Here is a 10,239-nt window from a genome sequence, read left to right as displayed (position 1 = left end):
ACTCCACACAGAAAAGTCCCCTTGTCGGAATCAAACCAAGGTTCTTCGTGCTGTGGGGCCGAAACGCTGACCGCCGCGCCACCCCTTAACTAGCAATCTTTGAAATATATAAGTAAATCACTTCTGTTAAAATGTTTTTGTGTAAGATATTGGTGCTTTTATATCTTCCATGTTGGTCCAGAGTTGGGGTCGGGGGTTTTACTGAAGGTTCTGACTGCCATTCTAGAGTTACAATGTTTCAGAGACCACAAATAGGCCTCCTCCGCTCTGAGCAGCCAAGGGTTCTGGCATGACAGCGTGGGGAATCTCAATTATCCTGTTAGTTTCTGTCTGGAGTTTTGCTGCAGAACAAATTTACAGACTTTCCAGGGAGCTACTTTTTAGGCGTCATCCCAACACGAGATGTTTCTAATTTTGTCGATATTGCGAAGGTGAAAGAACACAATCCCAGAGACCAGATTTTAAGTGCTCATTAAGGAACGGAGGAAACAAAGACCGGGGAGCCCGGGAATGATCCCTGAGGCTGGGGAAGTGCCTCCTGGAGTAAGGAGGTAGTTTGATGGGGTGTTTCTGAGGGTTACCGGGGGGACCGGGACCTTCGATCCTGGCTGAACGAAGGAGAAGAAAATAACATCTTAAATTGCATTGAAGTCATTCCTCATGTTTGCCTTTCTGGTTTCATGATATACAGCTGGGTGTCATCAGCATAGGAGTGGAGATATGAAACATGTTTACATGTTGATCCAGGTAAATATATTTTGACCCCCACAAAAAAAAAAAGAAGAAATTCATATGAGCCCAGTTGGCACAGAAGCTATTGCTGAACCCAGGCGGTTATTACTTCTTCTCTAAAAACATGTAGTGGGTTGACCGGAGACCCTAATTTGCCAAGACACGCGAACAAGAGGGTGAACGGCTGTTTGTCTCCATTTGTGGTCCTGTGATGGACTGGCGACCGGTCGGGGATCAACCTTCACCAATGACAACCATGATAGTCCTCATCCCCCCCACCCTACAAAGACCCTCAGTTTATCACAAGCATAAAGAGAAGAGAGATTGAATGATCAAATCTGAGCCCCTTTTTATGAATGAATTTTATATTTAATAGACTTTGGCTAAATAGTTATTGAGCAAGGTAGTGTGTGGAAACAAGGTAAAGAAACGGGTCCAGGCAGGAAGCAGAGCTGGAGGTCGCAGAGATGAAGATGCTACGGCCCTCTTTTGGAGTGACCAGGATGGATAGGATCAGGAATGAGTCCATCAGAGTGACAGCACAAGTTATATGTTTCGGAGAGAAGATCAGAGAAGCCGGACGGAGATGGTTGGGTCATGTACAGAGGAGGGATAGTGAATATATTGGTAGACGGATGCTGGAATCGGAGCTGCCAGGCAGGAGGTCTAGAGCAAGACCAAAGAGAAGATTTATGGACTTAGTGAGAGAAGATATGCAGGTACTTGGTGTGAGAGAGGAGGATACAGAGAATAGGGTTAGATGGAGAAAGTTGATTTGCTGTTGCAACTCCTGAAGGGAAAAGCTAAAAGGAAAAGAAGAAGAAGAAGACATTTCTATCTTTTCAGCACTGTGTTCAGTAATTCAATAGCTAACATTTCCCTTTTCATTCTCACTGCCACTTAATTTAATAAAATGCACATGTTTAATCAGTAAAAAAAAATACTATGAATATGCATACAAACAATTTAGAAATGAGTTTCGTCATTGGCAACTCATGCCCAACCCAACTGCCCAATCGTTGCGTTGCAGGATGACACGATGAAGAATGTCTTGCATTCACGCTGAACAGCTTTTAAAAATATCCTTTTGTCAAGATTTCAAATGTTCCTAATCAAAAAACAAGGAACAGATGAACCCTCAGGGTCTAAATCCAGATCTGGTCTTTCTATTCAGGCTCCAGGATCTTTCATTTCGCTAATAATGTGATTTTCTTCTTGTTCTTTCACACATGTGCTTCAGTCCCACTGTTCTGTGATCGGATAAAGAGAAAAAAAAGGTTTTAGTTTCATGCCAAGTCATGAGTGCTATACTTAAATACTTTCAAAAGGTTTCAAAGTATCTCTAGATATGAGGATCTCTGTTAAGCAGAATCACTCGTAACGAGGCTCTGCAGATAACGGAGAATATTTGAGAAGATGGAGCAAAGATGAACGACCCGGGTAGCGAGCGCCAAAAGAAAACAAAACTCGGAACATATAGAAGTGAAAAAAACACTCCTGCATTTCCTGCATTCACAACAGAATGCGACGTGCGGTATCCAGCACTTCTGTGGAAAACTCCTGGCGTGTTGGTGTTTCTGATCACGATAATCCATTTAGGGCGCAGTTTGCTGAGTTCTGAATGTTCCTTTTTTTTTTTTCCTTGTCCTGAAGACACCAAATTAGGTGAGACCGCTGGAACCGCTAATGCGTGTCTAAGTATTGCAAATGTGTTTGATGCTCATTGAGGTACTTAGCCTTTTATACTTAAGAAAAACCTGCGCTGATGGATATCGATCAAAGACGAGGTGAAGTTTCAGCAGCTACAGTCACCGCAAGGAGAAAAAAAAAAAAAAAAATGAAGGGCTTTCTCTGCTCAAATTCATTTTGATCTCCTCCTGACCCTTCTTCTCCCGCAGCCGACATACTGATCACCAGCCAAGGGGAGGCAGGGGCCCGATGCCCCCCTGAAGCAGCCGCAGGGTTATTTAGTTACACTTCAGAGATCTGGACACTCTCCGGTATTGATCTCTGGACCCATCAATTTCCCACATCCTCTTTTGAGATGCCCCATCATACACACACACACACACACACACACACACACGCTCTGATGACCGACATCACTCCTGTTCGTCGATGTGCCCATCTCTGATACCGTATTCACACCGTATTCTTATTCGACATTCACTCCGAGTCAAACCGGCGGTCCCGATAAAATCCCGTTTTATCGTCAGTGCGACGCAGCGGTGGGAGACGTATCTTTGAAAATATCCGCCCACATCGAGTCCGCTAAAGAGCGTCGCAAAGACGGACGAGGTGCGGATGAAATGTATCTCTAGCGACCAGAAATAGAGCCATGTCCTCCGACTGCAAGCTCCATAGGTGGTGTTATGGATCTATGAATATGTGTTGACATGGCCTTGGGATGTTTTTTTCTTTCCTGTATGTATCACGTTTCGAGCCATATGATTAGTCAGCCAACGGAAATGTCAAGTCAGTATGAAAGGTCAGTCCGACCTCAAGGAGGAAGACATACAATCCAGCGGAAATCATTTCGAGAGGCAATACATGAAATTCACCCGAATAAAGTTGGATTAATTGCGCGGATCTGCGCTTCCCCGCCAGGGTCGGGATAATTGCTGGGTTCTGATTTGCTCCGGGGTTTGAAGACGCCTACTGAGCTTCTTCAGAAGACAGTTCAGTTCCATTTGCACAAATTGGCTTCTTACCATTGATTTGTGCGCTTCACGGACACGGCCGGCTCCGGCCTCTTAACCGTGGGTTTCGGGCGAAGCTCAACGGGCCTGGTGTCTGCATATGCGTCACACACATGTTGAGACGCCTGTCTCCACCATGTGATAGATTGGATTTAGCTTCGCAAACTAGCAGAAATGTGTAAAAAAAAATTAAAAAAGATGTCTTTGTAGGGGGTCGTTCGCAAAGACCCAATGAGGACACAAGAAAAGAGCCTCCAACTTGCAAGACAAGAAGTATGTGACATCAGAGTTTATCTCAACAGGTGATTCTCATGTGTCAAGACCTGGTTTCTTGTCAATATGCCAGTTGTCCAGTTTATCCCCCACACCACTACCGTAGCAGATGTTGACGGCGCTGGGTATTTCTACTTCTGCCGAGGACGTGTCGAGATACAGCCGTGCAACGGAAACTTGTGTGGTTTACAGTAGTCCCTTGTTTATTGCGGTGGTTACGTTCCAGAACCAGCTGCTATAAACGAAAATCTGTATTATCTGTAATATTTATGTATATTTTAGAGCTTTCCGGAGCTCCCCACACATGTTAACCTTTATTGTTCTCTTGTAAACATTTCCTATATAATTCTCACAAACACAACACCGCAGAGCAACACTACTAGCGATCACACTTCGATGTGAAACGGACAAGGCAAGACGCCAAATTCATGCTATGTGCAAGAATGATGCCACAGTGTCTGAGCAAATCAGAGCCCAGGATACAAAACACCATTCATTAGTTGGTTGCCAACCTAGAAAATGCTTATTTTACTATAAATATAAGAAATGTATAGAAATACTTTTATATTGCGAAAACTCTGCGATATAAAATTAGATATGAGAGAGTTCAAAATCCAAGATATAGTCTTATATTCCTTTCGGCTTTTCCCTTCAGGGGTCGCCACACTGAATCAACCTTCTCAATATAACCCTATTCTCTATATCTTCCTCTCTCACACCAACTGCCTTCATATCCTCTCTCAGGACATCCATAAATCTTCTCTTTGGTCTTTCCCTAGACCTCCTGCCTGGCAGCCCCAACTCCAACATCTGTCTACCAATAGATTCACTTTCCCTCCTCTGTTCATGACCCAACCATCTCCTTCTGGCTTCTCTGACCTTCTCTCCAAAACATCTAACATGTGCTGTCCCTCTGATGGACTCCTTTTTTATCCTATCCATCCAGGTCATTCCCAAAGAGAACCTCAGCATCTTCATCTCTGCAACCTCCAGCTCTGCTTCTTGCCTTTATGTCATCGTCACTGTTTCTAGACAATGCAGCATCACTGATCTCACCACTGTCTTTTCCACCTTTCCTTTCATTCTGGCTGATAGTCTTCTATCGCATTGCATCCTTGACACTTTTCTCCACCCATTCCAACCTGAAAATCCAGGATATGGTGACACCGCGAAAGGTGAACCACGATATGGCAAGAGATGACTGTATTTTCTTCTGTTAGGTTTCGAAGGTGGAGCATGTCGAGCTATGCAGCACACAGGGGCGCTCGGTATGCCAGGGCCATGGGATTGATGCCTCAGGATCCTAAAACCCCGAGAAAAGCAAAAGCCACAGAATCAGTAGCTGATAAGGCACCAGGTATTGGTGCCTCTGGGGAAGTTGGAGATTGGACAAAAACTGGACATGAACAGGGTATTTGAAATTGGGCAGCTGAACACCCGAGGCCAGACCGCTGTCATCTTCAAAACCTGAAACTATATATACACTTTATTTTTAATGCAAGGAAACATGCGTTGTGTAGGACAGAGTTGAGAATAGCCGTGATGGGTTACTTGTCTGCGAAGGAAAAGCACAGGCTCAAACTGGTTTAGATCAACAGAGGAGTTGACAGTGATGGATGGGTCACTGGGAGGGCCTGAGATGTACTCGCAAATGATAGCAATCTTGTCAATAAAAAGGAAAAAAAAAAAAAAAGGGTGGGAGGAGGAATGTTCCACTGGTCTCTAAAAAAATGTCAAGCCTGAAAGATAGAGAGAGATAATGACAACTTAAGGAAAAAGGAAGAAAAGAGGGAGTTTCGGCGATGTAATGATGTTCACAGAGTACAGTGTCGGGACATGCTGTATTACTTCGGAACAGTTTTCGAATGAGTTTGTTACCCAGTGTTGGTTTTACAGACACAAAAATATACTTCTTTTTATGGTGAAACAAATCCTGGGGATTTGGCAGATGACTTCATGTATATGTGCGTATATATGGGAGTCGCTTGTTCATTATCTGCACGTTTATGATGCTGCTCTTGGAGCTGGAGCCAATCCCAGGGGAGATTTAGGCAAAAGGCGGGGTTTAAACAGGACAAGTAACCTGTCAATCACAGGGCCACATATAAAGACTTCCAACCGTTTGTCATCATGACAAAGGGACAATGTAGCGTCGACAGTGAGCCCACTAACTGGGGAACACCGAGCTCCTAAAAAGAAAGAACCCCGGCAGGAGAACATGAGAGAACTGTGGCAGGAACACGGAGAACATGCAAAATAGCAGTCATCCTTTCGTACGGCCTTCGGTACCTTTTCGCCGAACGCCGCACCACCGTGCCGCACCAGTCAATCCAAAATCAATGATTTGTTTACTCAGATATACTAGATCTATCCCATATGTGTTGGCGTTTCGCGGCATGTGTGTGTTTTTACTTACTTGGGAACCGACCGCATTTCCACGGCGGTTCCACGGCTCCGGCGGAGCATTCTAGCGCTTCTCCCTGAAAGAAAGAATATGACCAGAGAGCTGGAAAGTCCACAAGTATTAAGAAATCAAATGAAATCCAGGCCACTGCAGCCAAAACAGGCCTTGTAAATAGTGACGTGACTGGTCCTTGTCCGCCACGGAGTCAAACACAAAAGCGTTTCAAACACATTGTTACGACTACCCCCCCAAAATGATGCCTGGCAGTATTATTTCTCATAATCCCCAAGGAGAAGTAAAGTAGCGCCATGTCTGTTTTACTCGATAAATCAACGCCATGGCAACAAATTCTATAACTGTATAATTCAATCCACTGTTTTATTGGATTCTCCTTTTATCCGCCCGGATAATGTACTGCCTTCCCTGTATCCCTCGAAATTGCAGTTCTGTGCGATGACCAAACACATCTCCTGCTGTAACATGGCGTGTGTTTTTGTGTGCACGAGCGTGCATGCATGTGAGAAACCGAGCCCCCGCCTTCGTCTACCTGCTCACACATCCTGACGTCAAAGGCCCAGCGTGTCCACCGTGCGTGAAAAAGGGTTATTTTTGGGATTAGATGAAAGTCTGTAGCATCTTACCCGGATTGTCACGCTCCCAGCGTCTTGTGTTTGTTTTCCCGTCTTGTCCTGTCCTACCACTGTGTGTATGTGTGTGTGTGCATGAGTGTGTGTGGACCCCCTCCTGTCCTCCTAATCACAGTGTCAGTGGGAGAGATAACTGGTCCCGCCCCCCTCCTCCTCTGCCCTACCACATTGACTGACGAGACACACCTGAAATCGGTTTGATCAAGCTCTCCGCTTCTTACCTCTCCTCTTCCACGGCACGGTGGGTGGATCTGAAGAGACCTCGCTGGATCTGTCACCATCTCAGGTGTCGGCAGGTGTCACAAAAGAATCTGTTTTTGCATTTTCCTGCTTCCTGACCTCTTCCGTCCATCCTCCGGGTGATCTCCGGAAGGCTCATCTGTACCCCTCTCCCCTATCACCGCAAGCAGCACCACCGCCTTCCCGTAACTCCCACCTCCTGCAACCTGTATCTGCCTCTGCAACCATTATCCCCGCTGCCTGTACCCAATGCTGATAGAGAACCCTGCCAAATCACCATCTCTTCTCTGCCTGCTCTGCTTTCAGGCTCCGGTTCCTCGGCCGGACTGACCTTTTCCGTCTTTGTTAAATGCACAGGGACAGGCAAATACCCAATTTCGGGGAGGGGGGGGGGGGGGTGTCTTTGTTTCCATTTCAGTGGCTCCTCTGCGGGAAATCTGACAGTATAATCCCTAAAAAAAAAACTCTGTTAGCCCTACATGTGTCATCTGGTTCATGTTTAAGAGACGACCTTGCTTTTAAATTTTTTTTTTTTTTTCAGCCGTTGTGTACCGTACATGCTAATTTAAAGTTCGCACCACTTGGTGAAAAAGAGAAGAATCTGGGCCTGAGATCTGAAGGGGAAAAGTCAGGGGAATGTATATCTTCTCTGCAATACATCAACAGGCAGATATAGAATACAGATGTTGCATTTAGACGGAGTCCGGTTCGGTCAGGACAGCGGGCTGCTTTGGAGGCATCGGGACCCGTTAACGACGTTTCAACCCCGCTGTAATTCTGTATCCACGTTCCGCTGGGGGTTACGACGTGGAGCTGGAAACTGATATCGGCAGTGTGAAGTAATCGTGCGGGTTTCAAAAAAAAAAAAAAAAAAATCCAGAGCCCATGGATGGCCAAGTGGGGGAGAGGACGTCACCTGTAACTGGTTATGAGCAGGCCGGCATTTTTCTGGACACAAGAGTTATAGATTTCAGCCAAAACTGAGAAGGAGATGCATTCAGTCGTCACAAATCATTTGCAAATATGCACCGGGAAAAAAAAAATGCACACTGAAACTTGGAACTTGGAACCTGGCCACAGCTGCGAGGGAGCGCCGGCAGGCTCTTTTGGATGCTGTCATTTATAGTTTTGCTTGTTCCCCTCCTCTGTTCGTAACCGCAAACACGTCCTGGACAATAATCTGTTCAGAAGGGTGACGGGATTGGGACGTAAAGATGAGGGCGCCGTCATCCAGCGGCCTGGTTTGAAGAATAACTAGTCTTTTTCAATCGGTCTGACCACCGACACTCAGTGGAAGTGAGAAGGTTCCAGGTCCCGTTTAGGAATCAAGATCTAATCATAGTGATTTTGGTGTGTTTATCTTCCTGCAGTTTTCTGTTTGGCTTAAGAGCGGAATGGATTTGGTCACGGGCCACGTGACCCGTCACAAGTGCACACTTTGAGCGCAAACCACAGCCGAGGCCCGTTCTTCAGGAAGCGCTAATGCGGCTCCATCGGAGGGCTTTCTGCCTGGGCACAGCGCAGGAAGTGCCCGCATTCTTTTGAAAGTTTCAATGGCGACGGGCTCCTGGGCGGCACTGAAGTTCACCCTCATCAGTACACAATCAACCCGAGGCAGAAATACCAGCACATGTGAGGACGACAGATTTATTCTGAGATTCTGACAAAGCCTGGTGAAAGAATCCATAAATGAATATATTGATAAAAAATACAACATTATAGAAATCCATGAGCTGCGCATGTTGGTATTTTCTTTCCTTTTTCTTCTATCAACACTGAGAATGGAAATGATTTACTGCTGTTGACTGGCTGTGTGCCATATTGTCTGTGTGTGTGTGTGTGTCAAAGTTTGTGATTTTGATATATATATTTTGGTAATTTTAAATAGAGAGGACATGAAGGTAGTTGGTGTGAGAGAGGAGGATACAGAGAATAGGGTTAGATGGAGAAGGTTGATTCGCTGTGGCGACCCCTGAAGGGAAAAGCCGAAAGGAGAATAAGAATGCAGCCTCGGGGGGGCACAGGCCAGCGTCTCCCCGAGCCGGTCCCAAGCTCGGATAATGAGCTTGACCGCGAACCGGTACCTGTCCGTGGATCAATTGGTACCAGGCCGCGAAATTATTTCCATTGGATTTATTATCTGAGTCTGAACAATATTTATTTTGAAAAATGACCGTGATCTTTCGGTAACATCACAGAAAAGCACCAAAAATGTAACCCACAAGCTAGCAAAATGAGTAAAAAAACTGACGTTAGACGTAAAATTTGTTTTCGAAGGGGAAGAGGTGGATCCACACGGTGGATTCACGTTTATTATTATAGTTGCAATATAAACAATCTACGCGTACCGCAACCCCCCAGTCTGCGGTAAAATTGTCATGGTCTGACCTGTCCACGGTGATAAAAAGGTTGGAGACCAAAGACCTACAGGGTACCAGTGGAAATTGGGCGACTGTGGGTCGAAGAAGGAGAGGAGGAGGGCGTGTTAAGAAGCAGAGAGAGAAGAGGAAAGTCAAGAGTCTGGCAAATAGGTACTTTTAATTTTAGGACGATGACACGAAAAAGGTAGAGAGCTGGTTGACATGATGCAGAGAAGAAAAGTAGTATACTGTATGTCCAGGAGACCAGGTGGAAAGGTAGTAAGGCTAGAAGCTTAGGAGCAGGATTTAAGTTGTGCTATCATTGTACTGACAGGAAGAAAAATGGAGTAGGAGTTATCTTGAAGGAGGAGTTTGTTAGGAATGTTCTGGAGGTGAGAAGAATGTCAGACTTATGAGTCTGAAACTGGAAATTGAAGGTGTGATGCTCAATTTTATTAGTGGCTATGCCCCACAGGTGGGATGTGAGTTATAAGAGACAGAGCAGTTCTGGAATGTTTGATGAAGTGATGCAGAATATCCCCAGAGATGAGAGAGTGGTAATTGGTGCAGACTTCAATGGACATGTTGGTGCAGGGAAAAGACGCAATGAACAAGTGATGGGCAGGTCTGGTATACAGGATAGGGACAGTAATAGACTTTGCAAAAAGTCTCTCACTTTGCAAAAATGATGGAAATGGCTTTAGTGAACACTTTTTCCCAGAAAAGACAGCAACATAGGGTAACTAATAAAAGCGGAGGTAGGGGCACCCAGGTAGACTACATCTTGTATAGACGAGATAACCTGAAAGAGATCAGTGACTGCAAAGTACTTGTAGGTGAGCGTGTAGCAAGACAGCATAGGATGCTGGTTTGTAGGATGACTC

This window comes from Fistularia commersonii, chromosome 28 (genome assembly GCF_037954325.1).
Source record: "Fistularia commersonii isolate RoL2024-O1a breed Wild chromosome 28, RoL_Fcom_v1.0, whole genome shotgun sequence".
Lineage (NCBI taxonomy): Eukaryota > Metazoa > Chordata > Actinopteri > Syngnathiformes > Fistulariidae > Fistularia > Fistularia commersonii.
This window is presented reverse-complemented; position numbering follows the sequence as displayed.